This window comes from Schistocerca serialis, unplaced genomic scaffold (assembly GCF_023864345.2).
Source record: "Schistocerca serialis cubense isolate TAMUIC-IGC-003099 unplaced genomic scaffold, iqSchSeri2.2 HiC_scaffold_1261, whole genome shotgun sequence".
NCBI lineage: Eukaryota > Metazoa > Arthropoda > Insecta > Orthoptera > Acrididae > Schistocerca > Schistocerca serialis.
This window is the reverse complement of record NW_026047471.1, coordinates 7,249,533-7,262,052: the sequence shown is the minus strand read 5'-3', so window position 1 is coordinate 7,262,052 and position 12,520 is coordinate 7,249,533. Positions and strand designations below refer to the sequence as shown.

Genomic DNA, 12,520 nt, shown 5'->3' with positions numbered 1-12,520 from the left:
CCAATAATGACCCTTTTAGAAGAAAGAGAAATAGACGCTACATATACAAAAATGCCCAGACTAGATCCTAAATGAACTGACTTAACTCAAGCATAAAAATTTTATTGAAAATTATGTCAAAATTTTAGGACGTGGTAAAAAAATAACATGATATGCAAAGAATACTCATACAGACCTATACAAAGAATATATAACCACCACATAACTGTACCGATAAAAAAATTAATATGTAACCATACAATATAATTGGCTTATGTGAAGTGAAGCTGTTAAAAATTAATAAAAAATGAAAATTTCAACTACAAAATACAATAAGCAGCAAAATTTGACAGCCACAATGTCGATGATGAGATATGAAAGTAAGTATTCGACACACTGTTACTAAACCAATCAGATATATAACATAAAAATTGTATATATTAATAGCACATTTTAACTGCAGATCGCCTTCAGTCAAAATAAACTTGCCGAAGTAAACTTATCACCTAACTACACAACTCTACAATCAGGCTTCAGGAAATAGCAGCAGTATCCTGAAATACTATACATAAAATTTATCTACTTTATTTATCAAATTATTAATGTACTCCAGGAGTAAGGGTTTGAGTATATTCTTGTATTCCTAGTGTTCATTTTATGTATCAGATAACACTGAGATGATCAAATTCAATTAACAATGTTCCTAAGCCTTGCTGGCAATGCTGTTGCAATATGCAACAGTACAGTTACATTTGACCTTACTTCATTCAAATGGCATGCATTCATTACCTCAATCACAGCACCCCATTTCAAATACCTGTGTCAGTTACATAAACAAAGGGAAAGAAAATATGCCAATCAAGAAACAGATTATTCAGAAAGCCACAGTGAAACAATCAACAGGTTTTGAAATCTGGCTCCATCCTAAAATGATACCTTCTGATTTGGTAGAGTTAAAAATTGAATTCCTAGTAGGAGTTTCTTCAACACATTTATGATCTAATACTGTTAATGTTCTACCCTCTCAGATATAAAACAAGGAGCAGTATTTCCACAATGTAATTACTTAAACAAGGACACCAGTACGTTACCAGCCACTGAAGTCAGCATTCATATTAACATGAAAATTCGTAGAGTAATATTTGTGCAAAATTATAATTTTAAGAGATAAAAACCTCTTCAAATGGTTCAGTGATGACTGAATCCTCTTTCCAGTCTGCTGTTCTCCAAACCCTCAATGTCTTGTCATCAGATTGTGAAGCCATATATTTGCCTACAGGATCCTATGCAACACCCTTCACTAGTCCAGAATGACCTTTCAGTACTGCTACCATTTCTGTAAGAAGATGAATACTGGGGACTTAATTCATGAAAATATTCTATGCATTCTCTTATTCCTAACATAAGCTGAAGAAGAAACTGCCTTGCTTTAAGTATCATTATCACTGGCAGGAAACTGTTAATCAGCACAATTGTGTATCTATTGTTAGCTATACCTTTAACAATTTAAAAAACAGACAGAAAATACAAAAAAAACTATAATAGGCTGTAGGAGTGTGTACTATAATGGACTGAGACTCAAATATTGAAGTATATGATACATATGTTTACGAATCACCTTGATATACGATATTTAATATATTACTCGATACACTGTATCTTTTATCACATTATCTTATATTTAAACCTAAGTGAAATTATTCCACAGTTATTATTCTTTATTTGATACTATCTGTGATTGCTAAATGTCTCACAAATGACAAGTCAGTCATTCTAGTTTATTTACAAAAATACGATACTTTGAATTTTCATGCATGTATCTTCCTGTTTTGTTAGGATGGTAACTCCTAATCCAGAATGATGAATTTTCACTTGGATAATCCAATTTTATAAAATTAACAAAAATAAAGTCCCAGAAAAAAACACATTGTAATGTCTGGTCTGATTACTGAAACTGTATAGTGTTCTTTAGATCATGACCTTCAACACAGCTCATAAAATAATTAGGTGCAGTAAATATTTTGGCTACAGCATTGAAGCCTCTGTAAATGAGAGTAATTTAAATAATTAAGCACCTTGACAGTAATTTCATAAAGAGATTCATTTCATGAAAGTTTGCACAGAAAATCAAATATTTTTCCTTCTTTTTGTAAAGTCTAATGTCGCACCAGAATATTTGTGAATATGTAATTTTCATTTTAAGGTAATTAAAGTAACTGTTTTAATAAAACACTTATAACCTTGTGTTTGTTACATTAATATACATACTAAAGTGGCTGTGTCAGCACAGTTAGTTAGTAATTGTTGAAGATATATGATGGCAGTAGTTGTATGAAGTTAGGCTGAATATATTGTATGTTGAAATATCTTTGAGGAAACGACTAGATGCCAAACTTGAACTCCTACAACTGTTAGCTTCCAAAAAATTATGTAGTAATGTATGTACAACAGCAAATTATTGACAATTTTAAAATGTTGCTGAAAATAATATTAATATAATAGAGGGAAACATTCCACGTGGGAAAAATATATCTAAAAACAAAGATGATGAGACTTACCAAACAAACACACACACACACACACACACACACACACACACACACACACACACACAAAAAATGTGTGTGTGTGCACGCGAGTGTATACCCGTCCTTTTTTCCCCCTAAGGAGGTAAGTCTTTCCGCTCCCGGGATTGGAATGACTCCTTACCCTCTCCCTTAAAACCCACATCCTTTCGTCTTTCCCTCTCCTTCCCTCTTTCCTGACGAAGCAACCGTTGGTTGCGAAAGCTAGAATTTTGTGTGTATGTTTGTGTGAAAATAATATTAATGATATGAATATAATAGGGAAACATTCCACGCGGGAAAAATATACAAATATATGAAAATAATATTAAGATGAGGTGACTTACCGAACAAAAGCGCTGGCAGGTCGATAGACACACAAACAAACACAAACATACACACAAAATTCAAGCTTTCGCAACAAACTGTTGCCTCATCAGGAAAGAGGGAAGGAGAGGGGAAGACGAAAGGAAGTGGGTTTTAAGGGAGAGGGTAAGGAGTCATTCCAATCCCGGGAGCGGAAAGACTTACCTTAGGGGGAAAAAAGGACAGGTATACACTCGCACACACGCACATATCCATCCACACATACAGACACAAGCAGACATATTTAAAGACAAAGAGTTTGGGCAGAGATGTCAGTCGAGGCAGAAGTGTAGAGGCAAAGAAGTTGTTGAAAGACAGGTGAGGTATGAGTGGCGGCAACTTGAAATTAGCGGAGATTGAGGCCTGGTGGATGACGAGAAGAGAGGATATACTGAAGGGCAAGTTCCCATCTCCGGAGTTCGGATAGGTTGGTGTTGGTGGGAAGTATCCAGATAAACCGGACAGTGTAACACTGTGCCAAGATGTGCTGGCTGTGCACCAAGGCATGTTTAGCCACAGGGTGATCCTCATTACCAACAAACACTGTCTGCCTGTGTCCATTCATGCGAATGGACAGTTTGTTGCTGGTCATTCCCACATAGAATGCATCACAGTGTAGGCAGGTCAGTTGGTAAATCACGTGGGTGCTTTCACACGTGGCTCTGCCTATGATCGTGTATACCTTCTGGGTTACAGGACTGGAGTAGGTGGTGGTGGGAGGGTGCATGGGACAGGTTTTGCATCGGGGGCGGTTACAAGGATAGGAGCCAGAGGGTAGGGAAGGTGGTTTGGGGATTTCATAGGGATGAACTAACAGGTTACGAAGGTTAGGTGGACGGCGGAAAGACACTCTTGGCGGAGTGGGGAGGATTTCATGAAGGATGGATCTCATTTCAGGGCAGGATTTGAGGAAGTCGTATCCCTGCTGGAGAGCCACATTCAGAGTCTGGTCCAGTCCCGGAAAGTATCCTGTCACAAGTGGGGCACTTTTGTGGTTCTTCTGTGGGGGATTCTGGGTTTGAGGGGACGAGGAAGTGGCTCTGGTTATTTGCTTCTGTACCAGGTCGGGAGGGTAGTTGCGGGATGCGAAAGCTGTTTTCAGGTTGTTGGTGTAATGATTCAGGGATTCCGGACTGGATCAGATTCGTTTGCCACGAAGACCTAGGCTGTAGGGAAGGGACCGTTTGATGTGGAATGGGTGGCAGCTGTCATAATGGAGGTACTGTTGCTTGTTGGTGGGTTTGATGTGGACGGACGTGTGAAGTTGGCCATTGGACAGGTGGAGGTCAACATCAAGGGAAGTGGCATGGGATTTGGAGTAGGACCAGGTGAAACTGATGGAACCAAAGGAGTTGAGGTTGGAGAGGAAATTCTGGAGTTCTTCTTCACTGTGAGTCCAGATCATGAAGATGTCATCAATAAATCTGTACCAAACTTTGGGTTGGCAGACTTGGGTAACCAAGAAGGCTTCCTCTAAGTGACCCATGAATAGGTTGGCGTACGAGGGGGCCATCCTGGTGCCCATGGCTGTTCCCTTTAATTGTTGGTATGTCCCGCCCTCAAAAGTGAAGAAGTTGTGGGTCAGGATGAAGCTGGCTAAGGTGATGAGGAAAGAGGTTTTAGGTAGGGTGGCAGGTGATCGGCGTGAAAGGAAATGCTCCATCGCAGCGAGGCCCTGGACGTGCGGAATATTTGTGTATAAGGACGTGGCATCAATGTTTACAAGGATGGTTTCCGGGGGTAACAGATTGGGTAAGGATCCCAGGCGTTCAAGGAAGTGGTTGGTGTCCTTGATGAAGGATGGGAGACTGTATGTAATGGGTTGAAGGTGTTGATCTACATAGGCAGAGATACGTTCTGTGGGGGCTTGGTAACCAGCTACAATGGGGCGGCCAGGATGATTGGGTTTGTGGATTTTAGGAAGAAGGTAGAAGGTAGGGGTGCGGGGTGTCGGTGGGGTCAGGAGGTTGATGGAGTCAGGTGAAAGGTTTTGCTGGGGGCCTAAGGTTCTGAGGATTCCTTGAAGCTCCGCCTGGACATCGGGAATGGGGTTACCTTGGCAAACTTTGTATGTGGTGTTGTCTGAAAGCTGACGCAGTCCCTCAGCCACATACTCCCGACGATCAAGGACCACGGTCGTGGAACCCTTGTCCGCCAGAAGAATGACGATGGATCGGTCAGCCTTCAGATCACGGATAGCCTGGGCTTCAGCAGTGGTGATGTTGGGTGTAGGATTAAGGTTTTTTAAGAAGGATTGAGATGCAAGGCTGGAAGTCAGAAATTCCTGGAAGGTTTGGAGAGGGTGATTTTGAGGAAGAGGAGGTGGGTCCCGCTGTGATGGAGGACGGAACTGTTCCAGGCAGTGTTCAATTTGGATGGTGTCTTGAGGAGTCGGATCATTAGGAGTAGGATTAGGATCATTTTTCTTCATGGCAAAGTGATACTTCCAGCAGAGAGTACGAGTGTAGGACAGTAAATCTTTGACGAGGGCTGTTTGGTTGAATCTGGGAGTGGGGCTGAAGGTGAGGCCTTTGGATAGGACAGAGGTTTCGGATTGGGAGAGAGGTTTGGAGGAAAGGTTAACTACTGAATTCGGGTGTTGTGGTTCCAGATTGTGTTGATCGGAATTTTGAGGTTTTGGAGGAAGTGGAGCTGGAAGTGGGAGATTGAGTAGATGGGAGAGACTGGGTTTGTGTGCAATGAGAGGAGGTTGAGGTTTGCTGGAAAGGTTGTGAAGGGTGAGTGAGTTGCCTTTCCGGAGGTGGGAAACCAGGAGATTGGATAGTTTTTTGAGGTGGAGGGTGGCATGCTGTTCTAATTTACGGTTGGTCTGTAGGAGGATGCTCTGAACAGCCGGTGTGGATGTGGGAGAGGAAAGATTAAGGACTTTTATTAAGGATAGGAGTTGACGGGTGTGTTCATTGGCTGAGTTGATGTGTAGGTGAAGGATTAGGTGGGTGAGGGCAATGGATTGTTCAGTTTGGAACTGGTATAGGGACTGATGGAAGGAAGGGTTGCAGCCAGAGATGGGAACTTTAAGTGTGAGGCCTTTGGGGGTAATGCCAAATGTCAGACAAGCCTGAGAAAATAAAATATGCGAGCGTAATCTGTCTAGGGCGAAGGCATGTTTGCGGAGGGAATGTAAATAAAACTTAATGGGGTCATTGTGGGGGTGTTGTGAGGGTGACATGGTATTAGAAGGTGGAAAGTGTAACATGAGGTGAAATGAAAATGAAAATAAAAATATATGGGGAGAGATAAAGGTGAACCGGAAAGAAACTGGAGATCTGGAATGAAAAAAGGCGAAAAGGTGTTGGTTACAGCTGGGCTATGTTGGACTTGGGTTGGTAGACAACGATGTGCATATAGGTTAGGTGGTTGTGTTGCCGCCAAAACACGTTAAAGGACGGAGAAATTCGGGAAAATTTCGAAAAAACTGCGTGTAGTATATTAAAAGGAGTGGTATTGTGGTGGCAGATTATGAAAATGAGGCTAACAATTGTCTGACGAAGAAATAATGGCGTTAAAACCTGTGGGAAGCGGCTAAAAATGATCAGTGATGTGGGAAAAACGGAAATGGAAATAAAGCGAAAGTTATTAGAACTGGCCGAAATGGTTGTTTAAAAGGTGAAAGGAGCTGTTTGTGAACTAGAAACGGTGGATATTATAGCGGCGGTAGTGCTGAAAGCGGCAAAAAAAAAAATATTTTTTTGGTTATGGTTTGGAAGTGGGTTACATATTATTGAGTATATATATAGGCGGGATAAAATAGTATAGCAGAGTACGGTAAAAAGGAGAAGGTGAATACAAAGTGAAACTACTGGCAAAAACAGAAAGAGGAAAATAAGACGACAGAAAAATTTCGAAATGCAACAGTGACAATAAGAAACGTAATTGTTGGATTCAAATTAATGATATCAATATAATGGAAGGAAACATTCCACGTGGGAAAAATTATATATAAAAACAAAGATGAGGTGACTTACCGAACAAAAGCGCTGGCAGGTCGATAGACACACAAACAAACACACACACACACACACACACAAAATTCAAGCTTTCGCAACAAACTGTTGCCTCATCAGGAAAGAGGGAAGGAGAGGGGAAGACGAAAGGAAGTGGGTCGCGCGCACTCCCCCCCCCCCCCCCCCCCCCCCCCACACACACACACACACACACACACACACTCACTCACTCACTCACTCACTCACTCACTCACTCACTCACTCACTCACTCACTCACTCACTCTCTCTCTCTCTCTCTCTCTCTCTCTCTCTCTCTCTTCTCAGTCTGTGGTGTTTCCATGGAGTTCTAGGTTGACATATGGGAAGTATAAACATGAAAATATACCAGTGCAATTGGCCCACTGCCACTACTGCAACCACAGTGGCAAGGCATCATCCCCAGTAAATAGCTGGCTCACTGAGAGGCCAAACTATGCTATAAGTATAAAAAGGTACTACATAAACTAATCTTTGTTGCAGTTGATTCCTTTGTATGAAATTTGAGTTTCTCATTGCATATAAAATGTTCAAACAAATTAAAGGAATGTAGCTGAGCGACATCTCCAACAACCGGCAATATTTCAACAGGCGAACATGCTGTCATTTTCATGGTATAAACGTAACGAGATAGCACTGTGCACAGAAATTTAACACCTCTGTAAGTGGAGCTACACCTACCAAGAACCATAATATAGTTTATTCAGAAAAACACAATACACGCACACACAACACACTGTAAACAACTAAAACATCACACAACCAAAGATGCCTAGTATCAGAAGTTATTACTAGTGAATATTAATTACCAACCAGTTAGAATGTTGCATCAACTTAGGCTGTCCATTGTTTAATCGTAGCGAGCACTATTCCAAGCAGAATATTTTGAAGATGAGGGATTAAAACTGTGATCCAAATACAAGGGTTCCCCAGAAAGTAATACACTGCATTTGTTTTCTTCGACAATTTTTTATGGAACAAAATGAGAATTACACACAGAAGAATGGTGCTCTATCTACACACCCTATTTTTCAGTGTAATTTCCATCCTGTTCTATGGTCTTCCTCCAGTGAGAAACAAGGGCATATATACCCTGTCGGTACCAATCCTTGTCCTGGTGGTAGAGACAATGCTTCACTGTGTGAATCACCTCCCCATCGTCCTCAAAATGTCTTCCACAATTGGCATCCTTTAACAGCCCAAACAAGGAAGTCTGAGGGGAGCTAGTTCAGGGCTGTCAGTTGTGACAGCCAAGGATGCCCTAACCCCAACCACTGGAGCTCCACTGAACTGCACTCTGATGACCTCACCCACCGTGCTCAGTGACTAACTGCTCTTCTGTTGACAGCAGATGCTCCATACACTTTGCACATGTGCTTGTGAATATTCCCCATAGTTTGTTTATCTGCAGTGAGAAATTCACTGACACCACGTTGCTTGTAATGTACGGTACATCACCTACAGATGCCATTTTGAAACTGTCCTGCAGCTATGTTATCTGTCAAATGTGACAGAAGCTTGGCGCACCCACTCAGGAGATTTCATATAATACATACATAATGTTTCCCACTCTAAGCATTGTTTTCAGCTGAGAAAAAAAATGTGGTGTATTACTTTCTGGGCAACCCTCGTAACTATGAAATAGCCATCACTTCAACCATTCATTATATTCTTTGGTACTATCTACAACAGATAATTTATTTAGCCAGTGTTCCAAAGCCATAGTAAAAACCAATGGTTAATCAAATACTGAAATCTGTAAAAATTAGTTGTGGCCAAACACTGTCCTATGGATATGCACAACATGTTGTATGAACCAATAACAATTCCGGCCCACACTCCAAATTACAATAACTCAATTAAGATGGGCATTTTAAATCAGGATTTTTGACTATCTGTTTCTCTTCCTACTGATGACAATGGGGGTAATTGCTAGAAGTTTGAAATTTTTTACAAATATGATTCACATTACTCTGGATCAGTTCTGCATCAACAAGAAGCTCCATTACCATGGCACAATAACAGTTTGTAACTATTTTCCCTCTCTTTCTTACTGTCAGTGATACACAGGAAGAAAAGAAAAGTCAACATCACTCTCGGTAATCCCCAATATTTAGGAAACACTTAGAATTAAGAAAACAAAAGCTAAAGTACAGAAATAATATACAAAGGGAACTGGCTGTTATTAATTGGGATCAAATGTAAACATCTTGAGAACTACAGCACAGCCACTAGTGTATCCTGTCATTGAAAGCTTTCTTGTGTTTGAGGTGGACATAGCCACATCAATAAAATAGATATTCATCTAAAGAACAGAATGAGAATTGTGATAGGAACTCTTAAATCCACACCAATACCATGACACCATAGTGTCGGAAGTTCCATGCGGCTTTTCGCTAATGATGCTGTAGTATACAGAGAAGTTGCAGCATTAGAAAATTGTAGCGAAATGCAGGAAGATCTGCTGCGGATAGGCACTTTGTGCAGAGAGTGGCAACTGACCCTTAACATAGATGAATGTATTGTATTGCGAATACATAGAAAGAAGGATCCTTTATTGTTTGATTATATGATAGCAGAACAAACACTGGTAGCAGTTACTTCTGTAAAATATCTGGGAGTATGTGTGCGGAACGATTTGAAGTGGAATGATCACATAAAATTAATTGTTGGTAAGGTGGGTACCAGGCTGAGATTCATTGGGAAAGTCCTTAGAAAATGCAGTCCATCAACAAAGGAGGTGGCTTACAAAACACTCGTTTGACCTATACTTGAGTATTGCTCATCAGTGTGGGATCCGTACCAGATCGGGTTGACAGAGGAGATAGAGAAGATCCAAAGAAGAGCGACGCGTTTCATCACAGGGTTATTTGGTAACTGTCGTAGCATTACGGAGATGTTTAGCAAACTCAAGTGGTAGACTCTGCAAGAGAGGCGCTCTGCATCGTGGTGTAGCTTGCTCGCCAGGTTTCAAGAGGGTACGTTTGTGGATGAGGTATCGAATATATTGCTTCCCCCTACTTATACCTCCCGAGGAGATCACGAATGTAAAGTTAGAGAGATTCGAGTGCGCACAGAGGCTTTCAGACAGTTGTTCTTCCTGCGAACCATACGCGACTGGAACAGGAAAGGGAGGTAATGACAGTGGCACGTAAAGTGCCCTCCGCCACACACCGTTGGGTAGCTTGCGGAGTGTAAATGTAGATGTAGATGTAGACTGTCAGTACTTGCTACTATTGCCCCATCTAATCTCCAATAAGAAGCATAACACATGAACAGACAGAACTCAAAAGGTCCAGAGACTTAACAATTCATGAAACACTGAACAATTTATCACACTCACAACTAAAATCTAGTGAACCAATCTGGGTAAACAATGACATACTCATGCCAGGCAGCTATGATCCAGAATGGAGAAATCAACAGATGTTCTTCCATGGTCATCAGAATATAGGTATAAAATAGATCTGACCAGCCAATTCTTGGGAACCACCATACAAAGAAAAATATGGAGCTACCTCAATCATATAAGAACTGGCCATGCTGTGACTAAAGGAACACTTCATAAGGAAGGAATGACCAATGTCACTGGAACATCACTGAGCCACATTTTGCATAATTGCCCGAAAAGAAAATTCACTGGTACCTGGAAAGACTTTGCAGAGGATACATCTCAAGAAATCAACTAGCTGGAATCTTCCAATATCCAACTATTTTTTGGGGAATGGCTATCTGAATCTCTTAACTACCGGTAGTGACAGCTCTCCAGTTTTCAGCACAGTTTGTATCTTGAGGTACAGTTCACATTTTTAAATGAAATTTTTCTAACTTTACAACACTCAATTTTAATAATTTATGAGATTTGTGACAGTAATCATTTAGGTAACGATGTATTTACATGTGATTTGAGACTTTCTCGGTGTATTCCATTCGTGAAATCTTCTCGGGTGATCAGCCGAGTAAAGGCGTCGTCTTCTCGCAACGTTTCGAAGGGTTTCGTACCCATCATCTTCAAGCGCTTGAAGATGATGGGTACGAAACCCTTCGAAACGTTGCGAGAAGATGACGCCTTTACTCGGCTGATCACCCGAGAAGATTTCACGGATGTATTTACATCCAGAATACAAGAATCACACTTATCAACATGATATATATACTACTACCAGACCTATCAATCTATATTCAAACAATTGTTTCAATGCATTTTTTAAAAAGAAGCATTTCAAAGGAAACTAGCAAAACACAAAACCTATCAGCCTACTGACAGTACATTAGTAGACAAATAAGAAGAAAGGTAAAAACAAAAAACAGAAAAAAAATGAAGGACACCTTACTAAAACAGACAGAGGAAATATTCGTACCTGTGTATTTACTAATTTTCCATATCATTATAAGCTTGTCATCACCACCAGATGCCAAAAATGTTCCTGAGAAACTCCACCGGACACAATTCACACACGCTGCAACAATGAAGAAAAATCTTATTTTAAAAAAATTGTACAATAAAGGAGAAAATTCTGCTATTAACAAAAAAACAAATATATTTTCTGAAGATTTAAAGTAATGATTGCATTATTTACTAAAAGTTTTGGGAAAACCATCATTGGACATGTTACTGCGTAAGATGGAAGATTCAGATACAATAGTAACTACAATAAAAGTTGTTACAAATCCATCAATAGCAGTTCAGACTGACTCACAAGTTGCATGTAATAATGTTGCTACTAACTTCACCATAGATTTAAGTGTCAGGAAGTCGTTTCTGAACGTCTTTGTATGGAGTGTAGCCATGTATGGAAGTGAAACATGGACGATAAATAGTTTAGACAAGAAGAGAATAGAAGCTTTCGAAATGTGGTGCTACAGAAGAATGCTGAAGATTAGATGGGCAGATCACATAACTAATGAGGAGGTATTGAATAGAATTGGGGAGAAGAGGAGCTTGTGGCACAACTTGAATAGAAGAAGGGATCAGTTGGTAGGGCATGTTCTGAGGCATCAATGGATCACCAATTTAGTACTGGAGGGCAGCGTGGAGGGTAAAAATCGTAGAGGGAGACCAAGAGATGAATACACTAAGCAGATTCAGAAGGATGTAGGCTGCAGTAGGTACTGGGAGATGAAGAAGCTTGCACAGGATAGAGTAGCATGGAGAGCTGCATCAAACCAGTCTCAGGACTGAAGACCACAACAACAACAACAACAACAACAACAACACTTTCACCATGACTAAAAGTTGGGATCAGTTGTGTTAAATTTATTTAGAAATTCTTGAAATAGATTATGCCAGATGTATTGGATCTCAAATGCCTCTCCTTACTCATATAGTGCAGTTTTTCCTTGATCTCTTGGAACTTGTCTTCTGATTGGATTTTAAATAAATCCTCTGCAGCTGACATCAACTTTGAGCCTCTATGAAGTTCCTGAGATTCATGCAAGCTGCAGAGCAGTGTGTGTATAAAATATTTATACTGCTTTCAGACAAGATGATGGGTGCATTTTTCACAATCAGAAGACAAGATCCAAGATATCAAGAAACACTGCAATGTGTTGCTGCTAAGACACTACATGAGCCCAACATAATAAATTATTTTCACAATTAATTATTA

The 12,520-nt window shown here is 40.3% G+C and overlaps 1 pseudogene; it reads right to left on the bottom strand.

The window, feature by feature from the left end:
- Positions 1-12,520, bottom strand: part of LOC126438173 (protein HIRA-like) — a 450,749-nt pseudogene that overhangs the window by 399,334 nt on the left and 38,895 nt on the right.